Source organism: Coregonus lavaretus (assembly GCF_964263955.1).
Source record: "Coregonus lavaretus genome assembly, chromosome: 24".
Classification (NCBI taxonomy): Eukaryota; Metazoa; Chordata; class Actinopteri; order Salmoniformes; family Salmonidae; genus Coregonus; species Coregonus lavaretus.
In genome coordinates, this window is record NC_140011.1 from 30,199,443 (window position 1) to 30,219,261 (window position 19,819).

The 19,819-nt window shown below is 46.1% G+C and overlaps 1 protein-coding gene across 1 annotated transcript in view; it reads right to left on the reverse strand.

Annotated features, from left to right (window-relative positions):
- The window catches only part of LOC311100139 (guanine nucleotide-binding protein G(z) subunit alpha), a 55,294-nt gene extending 40,275 nt beyond the window's left edge, over positions 1-15,019 (reverse strand). Inside the window, exon 1 of the mRNA XM_084140916.1 lies at positions 14,744-15,019. The gene's annotated coding sequence lies outside the window, so the exon portion shown is untranslated. The remainder of the gene's footprint in view (positions 1-14,743) is intronic.
- Positions 15,020-19,819: the final 4,800 nt, after the last annotated feature.

Sequence of the window (19,819 nt, forward strand, 5' to 3'; positions counted from 1 at the left end):
ATGTGTATGTGACCAATACATTTGATTTGATTTGATTCAGTGAGATTCAGTGGCGGACGGTGCCGTTTTTTTGGGGGGGGGAGCATGGCCTTATTTCTATTACAGCATATTGGATGACTGTCTGTCATTCATATTACATTCACCCAGCTCAATGTAACGTCGATAGGTTTAGGCTACTACATGATACTCAAATTTGCACTATACCCATCATGAAGTTGCTACAACCTAGCCTACAAATTAAAGATTATAATGTAGGTCAGGGGTGTCAAACTCATTTTAGCTCAGGGGCCACATGGAGGAAAATCTATTCCCAAGTGGGCCGGACCGGAAAAATCATGGTATATATAACTTCAAAACAACAACTTCAGATTGTTTTCTTTGTTTTAATACGATCAACATACAACATAAAGCTGGAGCCTGAGGACAGTGTGTCCAAAATAGTACAAGCACAACATCACTATTAATCATAAAACACGTCAAGTTTATTTGAAAATTCTAAAGAAAAAGAACACACAAACACACAATGCCTCAGTGATTAACAGAACTGTTTCACAGATCACAGAACTATATCAGGGTGTCATTTCTCAGGCAGAAATGTAGATAAAAATAATGAAATCCTGTTCCCCAAACAAGTGCAAGAACCAGAGTCAAGAATAGGTTAAATATACAAATAAAATAAAATCAATTAAAAACAATAGCACATCAACATAAAAACATATAAACATAAAGCTGGAGCCTGAGGACAGTGTCCAAAAGCACAACATCACTATTAATCATAAAACACCTCAAGTTATTTGAAAGTTCTGAGGACAACGAACACACAAACACACAATGCCTCAGTGATTCACAGAAGTATATCACAGATCACAGAACTATATCAGGGTGTCATTTCTCAGGCAGAAATGTAGATAAAAATAATGAAATCCTGTTCCCCAAACAAGTGCAAGAACCACAGAGTCAAGAATAGGTTAAATATACAAATAAAATAAAATCTATTAAAAACAATAGCACATCAACATAAAAACATATAAACATAAATCTGAAAGCGTTGCTCAAACTCCCGTAACAGTCCCGTTATTTTATCTTTGAACCGCTTCATGTCTGCCACATGTTGGGTCGCGCACACATTTTTCAGACAGGGGAAGTGAGCTGCATCACCACCGGCAAGTTGCGTCTCCCACAATGACAGCTTCAACTTGAAAGAACGTATGCTGTCATAATACTGCGTGACAACTTTGTTGCGCCCTTGCAGCTGTTTGTTCAAGTTATTCAGGTGCTCTGTAACATCCACCATAAATGCAAGTCCTGCATCCATTCTGCGGAATGAAATTCTAACACTGGTTTGCCCTTTTCTTCCATGAACTGTTCAATTTCTTCTCGTAAATCAAAGAAACGCCTCAGCACAGCACCTCGGCTTAACCATCTTACCTCAGTGTGGTATGGCAGGCCATAGATGTGGTCTTTCTCTCTGAGAAGGCTGTCAAACTTACGGTGATTCAGGCTTCTGGATCGGATGAAATTAACAGTTTGGATGACCACCTTCATGACGTTATCCATCTTTAATGACTTGCAACACAAAGCCTCCTGGTGCAAAATACAGTGAAAAGTCAAAAAATCACGTCCTCCATTTGCAGATTGCACTTTCTCTCTGAACTTTGTCACAACGCCTGCTTTTTTCCCGATCATTGAGGGCGCACCATCTGTAGCCAGGCTGACAGCGCGGGACCAGTCCACTCCGACCCTGTCCAGCGCGCCGACGAGTGCGGTAAAAATATCAGCTGCTGTCGTTGTATCTGTCATCGGCACCAACTCCACGAACTCCTCGGTGACGGTCAATGTGTCATCAACTCCGCGGATGAAAATGGCCAGTTGTGCAACATCTGTAATGTCCGTGCTTTCATCAATTGCAACCGAAAACGCAATAAATGACTTTACTTTTTGCTTCAACTGGCTGTCCAAATCCACTGAAAGATCGGAAATCCTGTCTGCAACTGTGTTTCTTGTCAGGCTGATATTTGCAAAAGCCTGCCGCTTTTCAGGGCACACAATCTCCGCTGCCTTCATCATGCATGTTTTTACAAATTCACCCTCACTAAATGGTTTTGAAGCCACTGCGATTTCATTAGCAATGAGGTAGCTAGCTTTCACTGCAGCGTCACTGATGTCTCGGCTGTGAGTAAACACAGACTGCTGTTTCTTCAGACCCGCCAACAGTTCATTCACCTTCTCTCATCTCCGCTGTCCTTGAAAGTTGTCATATTTGTCGGCATGAAGACTCACATAGTGGCGACGAAGGTTATATTCTTTCAGCACTGCAACATGCTCTGAACACACCAAACATACAGCTTTCCCATTCAATTCCGTGAATAAATAGGATGACCATTTTTCTTGGAACACTCTGCACTCTACCCCCACTTTTCTATTTTTTGACAGAGACATATTGGGGCAATGAGGGTGCCAAAGCACATAATGTTAAAAGTAGAAGCCGTAATAAATATCGCGGGCAAAACAAAGTAGCTCATTGGCTGCACGTGCTTGACCTACTTGCTCTGCCCCGGTATAAACAGTTTGCTTGCTTAACACAATTGCTATTGCGCCATCCAGTGGACGCAATTGGAACAGCAGTTTATTTTATAGAAAAATTGCAGCGCATTTTTCTACTTTACAATTTTTTTTTAATCATCTCGCGGGCCGGATTAAACCCGTTTGCGGGCCTGATCCGGCCCGCGGGCCGGACGTTTGACACCCCTGATGTAGGTGCACAGGTCGAGAGACAAATTAGAGTAATCAAGGTGACAGACAGTAACACATTCAATACCGCCTTGCACATTCTTGCCTGCATCTAGCTGATCTAGGGTGTAATCATTAGTCCAAAAAGTTTTGCAACTAAAACGAGAGTTTCTATTGGACAAATTCAGGTAAGTCCATCCCCCTTTTCTTCTGTTTGCTTCCGATTAAGAAACGTTTTAGAACAGAATTGGCAGAATGAATACACCCCTGATCACCTGCACACACAGTTCACTTTCATAGCAGCCATACAAACAGCATGATCACATCTATGCGCTCTCACATTTTCCCCTTGCTTGAACTAACCCGTTAGTAAACCCACAATCCAATCCATGTGTACAATCACTCAGTAGTGTACAGCAGTTTTTAGCAGTTACACCTGCGGGCTCCGGTGGCAATACATTTATAAAACCGAGAGCTTACCTTGAATTGGAAGTGTTGGATAGCCTTAGTCAGCTAGTTAACATAAATATAATTCCTCTCTGTTTGAGTCCGGTTGTTGAGTAAGCTAAATTAGCTGCATTAGCTAGCGTAAGTGAAAGTGAAAGTGAAAAGAATACAACGAAATCTCTCTCTCTCTCTCTTTCTCTGCTGCTATCTTGGAGACAATTACTCTTCACATTTTATACACTGCAGTGCTATAGCTAGCTGTAGCTTATGCTTTCAGTACTAGATTAATTCTCTGATCCTTGTTTTGGATGGACAACATGTCAGTTCATGATGCAAGAGCTCTGATAGGTTGGAGCATGTCCTCCGGAAGTAGTCATAATTACTGTGTTAGTCTATGGAAGGGGGTGAGAACCATGAGCCTCCTATGTTTTGTATTGAACTCAATGTACACAGAGGAGGATGGAAAATAGCTGTCCTCCGGCTTCACCATGGTGCTACCCTACAGAGTGCTGTTGAGGCTACTGTATACTTTCATTGCAAAACAGTGTGTTTTAATCAGTTATTATGCTGACTTGAATATATTTAGTATAGTTTTCTCTAAAAAGGATAACTTTTTTAATGTTTCACTATTTTTATGAAATCCACTGGTGAACCTACACTACAAGACCAAAAGTATGTGGACACCTGCTCATCGAACATCTCATTCCAAAATCATGGGCATTAATATGGAGTTGGTCCCACCTTTGCTGCTATAACAGCCTCCACTCTTCTGGGAAGGCTTTACACTAGATGTTGGAACATTGCTGTGGGGACTTGCTTTCATTCAGCCACAAGAGCATTAGTGAGGTCGGGCATGGATGTTGGGCGATTAGGCCTGGCTCGTAGTCAGCTTTCCAATTCATCCCAAAGGTTTTCGATGGGGTTGAGGTCAGGGCTCTGTGCAGGCCAGTCAAGTTCTTCCACACCAATCTCGACAAGCCATTTCTGTATGGACCTCGCTTTGTGCAAGGGACATTGTCATACTGAAACAGGAAAGAGCCTTCCCCAAACTGTTGCCACAAAGTTGGAAGCAGAGAATCGTCTAGAATGTCATTGCATGCTGTAGCATTAAGATTTCCCTTCACTGGAACTAATGGGCCTAGCCCCGAACCGTGAAAAACAGCTCCAGACCATTATTTCTCCTCCACCTAACTTTACAGTTGGTACTATGCATTTGGGCCGGTAGCATTCTCATGGCATCCGCCAAACCCAGATTCGTCCGTCGGACTGCCAGATGGTGAAGTGTGATTCATCACTCCAGAGAATGCATTTCCACTGCTCCAGAGTTCAATGGTGGCGAGCTTTACACCACTCCAGCCGACGCTTGGCATTGCACATAGTGATCTTAGGCTTGTGTGCAGCTGCTCCGCCACGGAAACCCATTTCATGAAGCTCCCGACGAACAGTTCTTGTGCTGACGTTGCTTCCAGAGGCAGTTTGGAACTCGGTAGTGAGTGTTGCAACCGAGGACAGACGATTTTTACACGCTTCAGCACTTGGCGGTCCAGTTCTGTGAGCTCGTGTGGCCTACCACTTCGCGGCTGAGCCGTTGTTGCTCCTAGATGTTACAGTAGACCGGGGCAGCTCTAGCAGGGCAGAAATTTGACAAACTGACTTGTTGGAAAGGTGGCATCCTATGACGGTGCCACGTTGAAAGTCACAGAGCTCTTCAGTAATGCCATTCTAATGCCAATGTTCGCCTATGGAGATTGCATTCCTGTGTGCTCGATTTTATACACCTGTCAGCAATGGGTGTGGCTGAAATAACCCAATCCACTAATTTGAAGGGTTGTCCACATACTTTTGTATATATAGTGTATGATCTTCTGCTCTATCCATGGAATTAGTCCACTGCGCCACCAGGATGGACCTACCATGCCATTAACTCATACAAAGCTGTTCATTTTAGTCTATTCAAACAGACCCTATTTCAAAGGAATCAAGCGCTCATTAAGATCAGGTGTGGCCAATATTAGTGGGCGCGGCCAACACACCTGATGGAGGATGGAGGAGTTTTGTTGATGCTGAAAAAGTAATTGTATATGTTTTTAAGTAACATTCTTTGAACAATCTTTGAACGTTTCTAATATTTTCTTGCAGGTTTTTATATAACGTTTTTTTAATGTTCTGACAGCATGACTTTAAATAGTACCATGAGGAAATCTGCAGAAAAAGTTATGCTGAAACATATGGTTCTCAGAACGTTATGTGCTAGCTGGGTAGCGTCTTGTGCTTCTCCTCTTCCTATTAGCCATGCGCGGAATGCCATTCACCTATTTACCTTTTTTTCCCAGAACGTTAATAAAACCTCCCAGGAAAATATTCAGGGAACCATAGTAAAATATTCTCAGAACCTCCCTGCAACCTAAATATGTATGTTCCTAGAACAGGCAGAATGTTCATTTCCGTTCTCAGAACTTTTTTAAAAAACTTTCTGTTTCACCAGTCAGGAAACGTATGGCTTCGTTCCCAGAATCAATGAGAAACCAAAAATGTATGTTCCCACAACTTCCAAGGAACCAAATGCGCTAGCTGGGTAGGCTTAATGTATTGCTCTGGGACACTTTGGTCGTGCTGTCCAGGTTCCTGACCTACAGCCAGCAGCAGCTATGGTCACAGCACACACAAACATAGTGTACACACACACACTCAAAAACTGTCACCCCTCAAACCCTCTTCAACACCCCCAATGGTCCTCCAGTCCAGAGCATCCCCCACCCCTCCCCTCTTCCACCACCCCAGAGCATCCTCCACCCCTCCCCTCCTCCATCCCTCCCCGCCACCACCCTTCCCCTCCTCCACCACCTCCTTGCTGTCTGTCATATGACTGCAGTTATGTGTGAGGAATGGAACACAAAGATGCTCTGTTAGTCCCTCTGCTCTGCCCTCAGTAAGGAGTGCTGGGAGGAGGGCACATCGTCCTCAGGCATACACACAGGGCCTGGTTCTGAGCGCCAACACAGATTAGAGAGGAAGAGAGGAGGGGACTAGAGAAAGATAAATTAATTGATGTAGATTTACATAAGACTCAATGATAATCTAATTGACTGTAAAGTTACTATGAACGGACAAAGCCGCACCCCAATTCGGTTCAGTCCAACTGACAGTCAGAAATCCTCTCTCTCGTATTTGATTGTATCCTCCACATGGCTGTCGGGGAGATGATAGTTTGGCCCAGTATACCTGGAGTGGATTAGAAACCCAAAACAAAGACAAACGCTGAGCCAGTTTAACTAGAGCCTAAGACCTATCCTGAGTCTGGGGAGAAAAGCAGAGAAACTGGTTGGTTTAGGTGCCACCAAAGATAGAACCAGTTAGCATGATGGGTCACAAGAGACATGACACAGTATTTGACCAAACAGAATAACAAAGAAAAAGGTGTATCCTGCTAAAAATGGTTAACATTAAGCATTATTTATGTGTTTACTGCATTCCAGAGTGGGTTTTCAGAGTTATTCAATTGCTGAAGGAATTAGCAGAACAATTTCATAGAGGCCGGTTTGGTGGCTTTTCCCACAGCCTGCAGGCCTAGAGTAATATGATATAACATGAAATGTGTCCACATAAATCATTGTACTTAAGTGCAAGAGGAGAGGGACATATTGTATAATTTTCCCCGTATTATAATATAATCAATTTAAGTGGTAAAGTCAGGCAGGTCTACTCATCTACAAGGGCATGTCCCTAGGACTGTCCTAAGCCATTGTCACACAATGGAGTAGCTGAGGCAATGTTACAGATGGGTTAGCAGGGGTCAAACTGAATTTAACTGTTGTTGTTCCTGTTTGATGTTCTTTGGGGAACTTTACTGGCAGGTTATTAAAAGCCCCATTCAAAATGGCAGAAACATGCTGTGCTATGCTAGTACTGCTGTGTCAGTATTTCAAGTAAGTAATATAGACCAATGTGGCAATTATATTACTTTGTGTCATGTATGGCACCACATGGGCAATGGCATGAGTGCTCAATGGAGACGTGTGATTTACTTTGATATGACAAGCTGATCCCTGTCATCCATCATTACATAATACACACAGGTGCAAAATCAAGGTGACTTACAAATATGAGGAGGACCAAGAGCAGGAGAGGGAGTGCGGTGATGTAGTGTCCACAACTAAAGAATCATTGTGGAATCTGAAAAGACACACTTACTATGTGCACATGCTAAAAGAAAGGAACGAGGTGAGTAGCTAATTACGTGTGTCATTGTACCAAAGTAAAAATCAGATCTCTTAAAAGTTTCCTTCATTTTTGTTCTATTATCAATACAATAGGCCATAATAGATTTTGGCCCAATAGGCCTGGCATATTCCAACTTTCAAGGAGATTTACATTTTGATTGGGTTATCTTGCCTAAAAACCGTTAGGTCTACCTATAGAAAAAAAACTCTGCATCCCTGCCCAGCCTTTCAATACTTCAAAACCAAATGGTAGGTCCAGGTAGTCCCAAAAATTGATATGTGTTGGTTAAATTGGGATTTTAATGAATGGAGCGAATTTGGGCATTTTTTTGGGGGGGGGGGGGCGAGGCATGGTTTTTACCGGAGCGGATGGAAAGAACATGGAGCGCCAGCCAGAGCAGTGCACAAGCACTGCTCCATGAGCGATGAGCGGGATTTCCCACCACTCAACTCTGCTCACATACTCTGCCCCTGACTGCTTTGGTTAAGCTACATTACTGCCCTTCCCACTTCCCTCTCCTCTCAGTCCAACTTCAGGCTTCAAACACACTCTCTTTGCATGGGTGATCAAGCCACATCATATTAGAGTGTCATTTAGGCTGCAAATAGAAGTGCGGAAATGTTCTAAGTGAATATTTTTAAGATCTCTGAACTGTGTTTCAGTAGTTATTTCCTGAGATCTACGTATTATTGTGTAATAGAAAATACAGACACAGAATGATGGATCCTAGGCTACTTGATGTTTTTGTTTGAGGATATATTTAAGCAATAAGGCCCGAGGGGTGTGTGGTACATGGCCAATATACCACGGTGTCACGCCCTGATCGAGAGAACTCTTGTTGGTTGGGTCAGGGTGTGAGTTTTCTGTTTAGATTCTATGTTTAGAGTCTAGTATTTGTAGTTCTATGTTTGGCCGGGTGTGATTCCCAATCAGAGGCAGCTGTCGCTCGTTGTCTCTGATTGGGGATCATACTTAGGCAGCCAGTTTTCCTGCCTGGGTTGTGGGATCTTGTTTGTGTTCCGTGTGTAGGCTTGTATTGTGTATAGCCTTGGACTTCAGGTTACGTTGGTTTATTGTTTTGTTGTATGTTTATTTGAGTTAAATAATGTATGTTCGCATACCACGCTGCACCTTGGTCTGACCCGTCTCTCAACGATCGTGACACACGGCTAAGGGCTGTTCTTATTCACGACACAGCACGGAGTGCCTGGATACAGCCCTTAGCCGTGGTATATTGGCCATATACCACAAACCCCCAAGGTGCCTTATTGCTATTATAAACTGGTTACCAACGTAATTAGAGCAGTAAAAATAAATGTTTTGTCATGCCCGTGGTATACGGTCTGATATACCAAGGCTGTCAGCCAATCAGCATTCAGGGCTTGAACCACCCATGATGCTAGCACCTTGTTGATTATCCCTTACTTGTAGGAGTGATGAGGCATGTGGTCAAAGACTACTGGTTCTATCTTTGGTGGACGTCTCCCATAGTGCAGAAGGAGCTGTGACTGACATGGCAGCTACTTGAGAGATTGCCAACCCTCCATGCAGTGACATCACTATGGGTCAAGTTTCTTCTCTCTAGGGTTACCAGTTTAAATCATTGCTATACCCCCATAACGTAAAGCACACCAATATTTTTAAGTATGTGAAATCTCTGACCTACACTACATGACCAAAAGTATGTGGACACCTGCTCATCGAAAATCTCATTCCAAAATCATGGGCATTAATATGGAGTTGGTCCCCCCTTTGTTGCTATAACAACCACTCTTCTGGGAAGGAAACTAGATGTTAGAACATTGTTGTTGGGACTTGCTTCAATTCAGCCACAAGAGCATTAGTGAGATCGGGCACTGATGTTGGGCGATTAGGCCTGGCTCGCAGTCGGTGTTCCAATTCATCCCAAAGGTGTTCGATGGGGTAGAGGTCAGGGCTATGTGCAGGCCAGTCAAGTTCTTCCACACCGATCGACAAACCATTTCTGTATGGACCTCGCTTTGTGCACAAGGGCATTGTCATGCTGAAACAGGAAAGGGCCTTCCCCAAACTGTTGCCACAAAGTTGGAAGCACAGAATCGTCTAGAATGTCATTGTATGCTGTAGCGTTAAGATTTCCCTTCACTGGAACTAAGGGGTCTAGACCGAAACATGAAAAACAGCCCCAGACCATTATTCCTCCTCCACCAAACTTTACAGTTGGCACTATGCATTCGGGCAGGTAGCGTTCTCCTGGCATCCGCCAAACCCAGATTTGTCTGTCGGACTGCCAGATGGTGAAGCGTGATTCATCACTCCAGAGAACGCGTTTCCACTGCTCCAGAGTCCAATGACGGCGAGCTTTACACCACTCCAATTGACGCTTAGGCTTGTGTGCAGCTGCTTGGCCATAGAAACCCATTTCATGCAGCTGCCAACGAACAGTTATTGTGCTGACGTTGCTTCCAGAGGCAGTTTGGAACTCGGTAGTGAGTGTTGCACGATTTTTACGTGCTACACGCTTCAGCACTCGGCAGTCCCGTTCTGTGAGCTTGTGTGGCCTACCACTTAGCGGCTGAGCCGTTGTTGCTCCTAGATGTTTCCACTTCACAATAAAAGCACTTACAGTTGACCGGGGCAGCTCTAGCAGGGCAGACATTTGACGAACTGACTTGTTGGAAAGGTGGCATCCTATGACGGTGCCACGTTGAAAGTCACAGAGCTCTTCAGTACGGGCCATTCTACTGCCAATGTTTGTCTATGGAGATGCATTGGCGGTGTCCCCCATTCTTTACACCTGTCAGCAACGGATGTGGCTAAAATAGCAGAATCAACTAATTTGAAGGGGTGTCGACATACTTCTGTATATATAGTGTATTTAGGCTTGATTGTTGTTACGTTTACTCTACATGGTCCTTCTATGTGTTCTTGTCACGATCGCTGACAGATGATCCCACCCCCAGAGGACCAAGCAGTGTGCCCAGGAGGAGAAGTTGGCGATGTCCCAGGTGGGCGAATGGTGGTCTTGGGAGGACATATTCGCGGGCAGAGGGCCATGGGCAGAAGTAAATGCCCAGGCAGGAGAGGAGAAACGGCGCCAACCGTGCCGACGACGGACACGCGAGAGGCAACCCCAAGTAATTTTTTTGGGGGGGCACACGGCGTGGACGACGGGGCTGCTGGAGGCAGCTACAGGGCGAATCGGCGGACTAGGAGAGGAGGCCACCAGGTTTGGGGGGCTGGAAGGGTGGTTGGCGGAGCCTAGAGGTAGAGCAGAGCCAACTCCCCGTACTCAGGCTAGGCAGCGTGAGACTGGGCAGGTTCCGTGTTATGCGGAGCCACGTACTGTGCCGCGAGTGTTCCGGCACAGTCCTGTACGTCCTGTGCTAGCATCACGCACGTGTCGTGCTAAGGTGGGCATGCAGCCAGGACGGAGTGTGCCGGCTCAACGCTCGTGGCCTCCAGTACCCCTCCTCGGTCCCGGATATCCTGCGCCAGTGCCACGTGCTGTATTGCCAGTACGAGTGCACAGCCCTGTACTTCCTGTGCTGATGCCTCACACAGATTGTGTGGAAATAGGCATTCAGCCAGGACGGGTTGTGTCAGCTCTCCGCTCCAGACCTCCAGTCCGTCTCCACAGTCCAGCCCGGCCTGTTCCTGTCCCTCGCACCAAGCCTGTGGTGCGCGTCGCCAGCCCGGTCCGGCCTGTTCCTGTACCTCGCACCAAGCCTGTGGTGCGCGTCGTCAGCCCGGTCCGGCCTGTTCCTGTCCCTCGCACCAAACCAGTGGTGCGCGTCGCCAGCCCGGTCCGGCCTGTACCTACTCCCCGCACCAAGCAAGTGGTGCGCGTCGCCAGCCCGGTCCGGCCTGTTCCTGTCCCTCGCACCAAGCCTGTGGTGCGCGTCGCCAGCCCGGTCCGGCCTGTTCCTGTCCCTCGCACCAAGCCTGTGGTGCGCGTCGTCAGCCCAGTCCGGCCCGTTCCTGCTCCCCGCACCAAGCCAGTGGTGCGCGTCGCCAGCCCGGTCCGGCCTGTTCCTGCTCCCCGCACCAAGCCTGTGGTGCGCGTCGTCAGCCCGGTCCGGCCTGTTCCTGCCCCTCGCACCAAGCCAGTGGTGCACGTCGCCAGCCCGGTCCGGCCTGTTCCTGCTCCCCGCACCAAGCCAATGGTGTGCGTCGTCAGCCCGGTTCGGCCCGTTCCTGCCCCTCGCACCAAGCCAGTGGTGCGCGTCGCCAGCCCGGTCCAGTCCGTTCCTGCTCCCCGCACCAAGCCAGTGGTGCGCGTCGTCAGCCCGGTCCGGCCCGTTCCTGCTCCCCGCACCAAGCCAGTGGTGCGCGTCGTCAGTCCGGCACGGTCCATGCCTGTTCCACCGGTGCCTGGTCCGGCACCGGTCAGCTGCTCCACACCGGAGCCAGAGCAATCCGCTCCACCGGTGTCCAGTCCAGCTCCGGCCAGCGGGGCCAGACCAGACCAGGGGCGCTACGGGGGGGGTAGAGAGAGAGTGGTGGTCACGCCCGGAGCCGGATCCGCCTCCGAGGCGGAATGCCCACCCGGCCCCTTCCCCGTTGTGTTGGTGTGGCGCGGTCGCAGTCCGCGCCTTTGGGGGGGGGTACTGTCACGCCCTGGCTCGGGGGACTCTTAAATGTTGAGCCAGGGTGTGGAGTTTCTGTTACATTTTCTATGCTTTTGTTCTAGATCGTTTATATCTATGTTGGCCAGGGTGGTTCCCAATCAGAGACAGCTGTAGCTCGTTGTCTCTGATTGGAGACCATACTTAGGCAGCCTGTTTGGCACTAGTATTTTGTGGGATCTTGTTCCGTAGGGTTTTGTGTATAACCTAGGACTTCACGTATCGTTTGGTTTATTGTTTTGGTTCGTGTGTGTACACAAATAAAGAATGTACGCCTATCACGCTGCGCCTTGGTCCGCTTCATCTGTCGACGATCGTGACAGTTCTAGCACCTTCTACGTGTAAACTGAACCTTATGACACATTCTTACACCTTGAAGGTGAAACTGTTATAGCTTTTAATTCATCACATTTATTATAATATCACATCAAAAATATGATAGGTATTTAGATTGAACAATGATTTGATTTATTAGGATCTCCATTAGCAATGATCAATGATTGCAAGAGTGACACTAGACATGCTTTGCCTGTCTATCCTTTGTATGTAGAAGTTACACTGTAGTTACATAGCCAGGAAAATTATATATAAATTAACATTGCCAGACAATTTGTAAAAAGGTGAGAAAAACACTGATCTGTTAGTAGTCTGTGTATGTAATCTTACATTTAAATAGTGACAAGCTAATTCATTTGTGAAAGCAGATCCTGTATTCCTCCAATGTTTGCTCAATAGGCACTTCATGACACGAATACGGTATAATCACATTAAAGCCAGCCTGTATCATCAAGTGCTATAATAAATGCTGGTCATGATTTCAGTTTGCCGTCGTCGGTGCATTTATACTCTCTCCCCTTTTAGATTAATCTTGCAAAGAAATTCATGCAATGTGGTCTGCTTTTGTAGGTTGCGAGGAGCAGAGGAGAGGTTGGTATTCATCTCACATCCTCTGATCTATTTCACTATCTGTGTTCCTCCAGAGGTTCCCAAAGCATTGTGGGACTTTATTCAACAATTTCTTCCTCCATTTTTAGATGTCTGAGGGCCTGGATGTTGGCTGTTTCACTTCATTCTTTGGGCCTATCGCACGCAGCCAGTTCTCAAGTCAACATCATCCATCATCTCCAGCTGACACAGCTGACATGCTCTCCATCTCTCCTCCTCTTTTCCAATCTCTCGCTCTCTACGTTTCTATCTCTTTCTTCGTTTCGCTTTCTCTCCGCTGCATCAACCTCTTCCCCTCTGCCCAATCTGCCTTCACACTGTTAAACCCCCTAGCCCCTCGACCCCTCCCTGCACAGGTTCTCTTTCACACACACAGACACACACCCCTGCCGCTGCATTGCCGAATAACCCCCACTCCACAAGCCATGGTAATGCCCCATTAGCAATATGAGGGACTGTAGAGACACAAAATGTCACAAATGACCCTCAGTGCTGTGGTCGCTGGAGAGCAGGAAACACACACACTCTCTCACTTTCTCAGAATCACACTCGCACACACACACATCACAAATACACTTCTACACACACCCATCCTGGGTCAACACGGTTATCGATCGATGTGCTGATGTTATTGTTGATGTGGGATGGCAGGCGGAGCGCTGCAGGGGCAGATGCTAAAATGCCGATGTGAAGCCACTGCTCGTCTGTCCAGCCCAGTGCCTGCCTGCAGAGCAACACTCCATGGGGTGTGTGCACCTCCCACTGCACAGTCACATTCATTGTCTCGCTAAGCCAGTCATCATGAGAACCATACAGCAGATCCTACGTGACAGTACTTTTAGTGACTCTCTCCCCTCTCTTACCTCTCTTCCTCTCTCCTTCTCTTACCTCTCTCCTTCTCTTACCTCTCTCCTTCTCGTACCTCTCTCCCTCTCTTACCTCTCTCCCTCTCTTACCTCTCTCCCTCTCTCACCTCTCTCCTTCTCTTACCTCTCTCCTTCTCTTACCTCTCTTACCTCTCTCCCTCTCTTACCTCTCTCCCTCTCTTACCTCTCTCCCTCTCTTACCTCTCTCCTTCTCTTACCTCTCTCCTTCTCTTACCTCTCTCCTTCTCTTACTTCTCTTACCTCTCTCCCTCTCTTACCTCTCTCATTCTCTTACCTCTCTCCTTCTCTTACCTCTCTCCTTCTCTTACCTCTCTCCTTCTCTTACCTCTTACCTCTCTCCCTCTCTTACCTCTCTCCTTCTCTTACCTCTCTCCTTCTCTTACCTCTCCTTCTCTTACCTCTCTCCCTCTCTTACCTCTCTCCTTCTCTTACCTCTCTCCCTCTCTTACCTCTCTCCTTCTCTTACCTCTCTCCTTCTCTTTCTCCCTCTCTTACCTCTCTCCCTCCCGCTCTCCTTCTCTTACCTCTCTCCCTCCCTCTCTCCTACTCTTCCGCTCATGGTCGATGGGATGGACAGAGCACGCACACATCCCTATTTACCATTACAGACATAACCATATACTGTATGTATCAAGGATGTATCAAGGAGGATATGTACACAGACACTGGCTTTCCTAGTCCATCTATACAGAGAGCAGGGAGGGTGGAGGAGGGGACTGGAGAAGCAGCCTTGCCTTGGTGCCATCTCAGAACATCACCTTCATGAGCTCAGCTGAGGGGGGAAAAGATCCTGTTCCTCCACATTAATCCAATCACACAGCAACTCCCCACCCCAGCCAAACAAAGAGGGCCAATTTAGCAGTGATGAAAAAAGAAAGAGTGAGAAAATAAAGCAGGCAGGCTTACCGTTTCACCGTCCAGGGTCCGTTCACCAGGGATACTGCAGACAAACACTGGCAGGGAGAGATAGGCAGTGTGCAATCCACCCTTAGTCCAACATTCTCCTATGACACACTCTCTCTCACACGCATACTCTCTCTCTCTTTCTATTCCCCTCTTTCTCGGCTCTCTTATTATTGTCTGTTCTATTTCCTCTCTTGTTTGCTCCAAGGCAGTTGAGACACTGCAGCGATGGGGGAGGAGGGCGTGTGTGAATGTATGCGTGTTTGAGTGTGTCAGAGAGCGGAGGGAGAGAGAAATGAAGGGAGGAGTCAGCAGGGATAGAGAGAAGGGGGAAACTGACAGGATTAAATCATGAGAGAAACAGAGAGGGAAAAGGGCACCAAGCTAAACAGAACACAGAACGGTGACAAAAACAGGATACAATAGAATCTGTTTTGCATTGCAATGAGAAGGGAAAATGTAAGACATGGAAATAAAAACAGACAGAGACCCCTATGAGCAGCAATGGAAAGGACAGGTTATGTGTGTTTTTCAATGTATAACAACCCTGCTCATTCTCTTTCTCTGGTCTATGACAAGTCAACAGTAGGATTGGTTGTGATTTCATTCATGGCTGAAATAGCATGCATGATAGAGAGAGAGCGATAGAGTATGGAGGGGAGTGGAGAGGAAGGGACGGGAGAGGAGAGGAGGGATGACGCTAGGGGACTGGGAGGGGGATTGGATAATGGTGTAATGTGCTGTTTCCGTGCCAACTGTTTCTGTGACAGAGGGACCACTTCCTTTAATGCTATTGGCTCTAACCATGAACAGATAGATATGCTGACAAATTAAAAATACTACTATGCGATGTGAAGGGGTGGGTGGTGCTTGCTGTTCTCATCACCTCATCTATATTTGGTAAAAACAGGCCTTCTGCTTATACCCATAACAAGGGAACACACACACACAACACAACCACACACACACACAGGTTATATTACTGAAGCCACTGCATGATGTTGACTGCACATCCATCATTAAGGACAAGGGCTGTATGTGTAAAGAGACTCCTCGGTTAGAGCCAATAGCAGTAAAGGAAGTATTCTCACACACCCTGGCTAGGAGAAAGAAACCCAGTATCAGATTGCTGGGGGTGTGGTGAGGAAATGAGAACTGTAATTCTTAGAACACCTACAGTATACCATGCTCTCAATAAATGCTATTAAATAAATGCTCAATGAATTCACTAGATCCAGTGTGGAAGAACACATCTGGTGGGGTAGGTACTAGTAGTCTGCCTCCACTGACCCCTGACCCCTCACCCAGGCCTGTTAATCCAGCCTGACAGGCAGATGCTGTGAAGGGGGGTCGGAGCTTGCCATTGTCCCACCACAGCCTCTCACTCCCTCCCTGTTGGCTGCTGGGTTATGGGTCATAAATGAGCTAGTGCTAGCTACTCAATCTTTCAGTCTCTCTCTAGTCTCTCTCTTTCTGTCTGCCTCTCTCACTCTCACCCTGTAAGGAAGACTGGAAGTAAGGAATTTCATCTTCTTGTTAATCCGTCCAATTTAAGAACCAGTAATCTGTCAGTGTTTTGAGTTCAAAAGAGTTAGAGAGAGTGAGAGAGAGAGAAATCAAGAGGATGAGAAGGGCTTTACCTATTTGTCTCCCTTTAGAATTCCCTAGAGGTTATAACATCCAATAAGAAAATGTGATGTGTCAAACCATAAACATAGAGGAAGGGATATGGTCCAATCCACAGTTTGCCACCAAAATTGGTCCTTTCATTCTCTCGCATAATGACATAAAACATTGGCATGAAAAAGCCTCCCTGAAGATGCCTCATAAGAAAGCACTGTCTTCTTGACCCAATTCATTGCCACTATCATATGCAACTTTAACCACAACATGTTCACCTACAAAATAACCTGGTCATTGTGACCATCTTTATGCATGAATAGCATCTTGTTTTCTTATACCTAAAGGGGTTTGAATACATAAGTGCCCTACATTTACACATTCAGTTGATTTGACATACAGTCCTCATTTATGATGCATTGAAAAGCGTACAGTACCATTTATTTTCAGTGAGTAATAAAACACAAGGTTGACCAAAAGGTACATAAAGTTTACGAGAATGTCTAAAACAGTTTCATGGTCTATTTTTGTTATTTTATTTCTAATCCCACCTGAAAATACCAGGTATACAATCTTTGCTCTGGTGCCCTGCGTGAGTTAAAGTCACATGGCTTTCCTCAATCTAAAGAGAAGAATCGCTGTATCGCTGTATGCTGATGATTTTGCTGAGACAAAAAGATTTACTGTGGATTTCCTGTAAACTGCATTTAGAACGTCTAGGTATTTGCCATTTTGAGTACATAAGAATGTGTGAGTGTGCGTGTGTGGGTGTGGGTAAAAGACTGAGACATGCAAATTACATCTTGAAAAATAAGCATATCTGATCGTATACAGGAAATGTATCTGCATAGAAACCTTTGGGTCATGGAACCAAATTCTAGAATATAGCAAGTTCTGCATCTTGTGTTCATCCTCTCAACAGAGTTCTCACTTCCATCAAGTCCAGTGATAGACGATGAACTGAAAGGGCAAATGATCACCAGCTATCAATTACATATCAATGACAGAAGCATTTTCCAGCACCACAAGCACACAGTATCCAGCTGATGAAAATAATTAATTGCATTTTCCAACTTGCCCTCTTGTAGACCGTAAACATATTTTTCATATATTTCCTGACAAACTGACATAAACATGAATTTACTGGTATTGTTTAAAAGACAGATAAACCGTTTCATCATCATTCTGACATTTCCCTGCTATTTGTCACTATGACTCCATCCTCAGTGGCCCTGCTGTGCACCACTACTTTAATTTAGTGACAGATGCAAGTGCCTGTCCAATGGCTGCATAAAGCACCACTCATTCATAAGTTTAGTCTTTTTTTTTTTTCAGCAGACACTCTTATCCAGATCAACTTACAGTTAGTGAGTGCATACATATTTTTTTTATACTGGCCCCCTGTGGGAATCAAACCCACAACCCTGGCGTTGCAAACGCCATGCTCTACCAACTGAGCTACATCCCTGCCGGCCATTCCCTCCCCTACCCTGGACCAATTGTGCACCGCCCCATGAGTCTCCCAGTCACAGCCGCTACGACAGAGCCTGGATTCGAACCAGGATCTCTAGTGGCACAGCTAGCACTGCGATGCAGTGCCTTAGACCACTGCGCCACTCGGGAGATAATAGTTATTGCCCATCATTACCCATCCCCCCTTCTCTCTCTACTCTCTCTAATACTATTGCTCTGTCTCTCTTTCTCTCTCCATCCCTCTGACTCTGTCTCACCCTCCCTCTGTTTCTCCCCTTCTTTCTCAGATGGTCTCTGCGCTTCTCTCCCAGCTTCCTGTCTCCCTAATCCTTAATCCTGTGGAAATCGGTCAGGCAGAACGGGGCAGCTTTGATCAGGCTTTCATATCAGACGTGGTAACAGTGTCGGCTCCCCCGGATCCCAGAGAACCCTGGAGCCCAGTAGTACGAAGCGGAGCTGTGGAGCTCCAAGCAGGAGGACACACCCAGCCTGCCCTGGGAGACAGGGAGACAGACAGACTCCCCGCCCGCTAGCCCCCTCCACCTCAGCATCAGGTCACCAGCCTCTCCATTTCCAAACATTGCATCATCACAACGGAAGTAGCATCAGTGATAACTAAGTAACCATGCTGTATCATTTCGCTATGCGATATCTGCATTGTTGTTCCACTTTTTGTATTTATTATGGATCCCCATTCGCTGCTGCCAAGGCAGCAGCTACTCTTCCTGGGGTCCAGCTAAATTAAGACAGTTAAACATTTTAAAAAAACATTACAATACATTCACAACAGATTTCACAACATATTAAGTGTGTGCCCTCATCCCCCTACTCTACTACCACATATCTACAACACAAAATCAATTTGTACGTGTGGCGCAGTGGTCTAAGGCACTGTATTGCAGTGCTAGCTGTGCCACTAGAGATCCTGGTTCAAGTCCAGGCTCTGTCGCAGCCGGCCACGACCGGGAGACCCATGGGTGGCGCACAATTGGTCCAAGGTAGGGGAGGGTTTGGTCGGCAGGGATGTGGGTTCGTTTCCCACGGGGGGCCAGTATAAGAAAAAAAAGAATAACCATGTATGCATTCACTAACTGTAAGTTGCTCTGGTTAAGAATGTCTGCTGAATGTAAAGTGCTTGTGTTTGTATGCATGTGTCTATGTTTGTGTTGCTTCACAGTCCTCGCTGTTCCATACAGTGTATTTTTATCTGTTTTTTTAAATCTAATTTTACTGCTTGCATGAGTTACCTGATGTGGAATAGAGTTCCATGTAGTCATGGCTCTATGTAGTATATGTAGTACTGTGCGCCTCCCATAGTCTGTTCTGGACTTGAGGACTGTGAAGAGACCTCTGGTGGCATGTCTTGTGGGGTATGCATGGGTGTCCGAGCTGTGTGCCAGTAGTTCAAACAGACAGCTTGGTGCATTCAACATGTCAATACCTTTCACAAATACAAGTAGTGATGAAGTCAGTCTCTCCTCCACTTTGAGCCAGGAGAGATTGACATGCATATTATTAATGTTAGCTCTCTGTGTACATCCAAGGGCCAGCCGTGTTGCCCTGTTCTGAGCCAATTGCAATTTTCGTAAGTTCCTCTTTGTGGCACCTTACCACACGACACGGTTTAGTGAATGATTTGTCCCAAATACAATGCTTTTAGTTTTTTTTAAATATATATCTAGAACTAACTTATTCCTTGCCACCCATTCTGAAACTAACTGCAGCTCTTTGTTAAATGTTGCAGTCATTTCAGTCACTGTGGTAGCTGACGTGTATAGTGTTGAGTCATCCGCATACATAGACACACTGGCTTTACTCAAATCCCTGATTTTACCTGGATTTGTTCCATTAAAGAACACCCTCTGTGTTCTGTTAGACAAGTAACTCTTTATCAACAATATAGCAGGGGGTGTAAAGCCATAACACATACGTTTTTCCAGCAACAGACTATGATCGATAATGTCAAAAGTCGCACTGAAGTCTAAC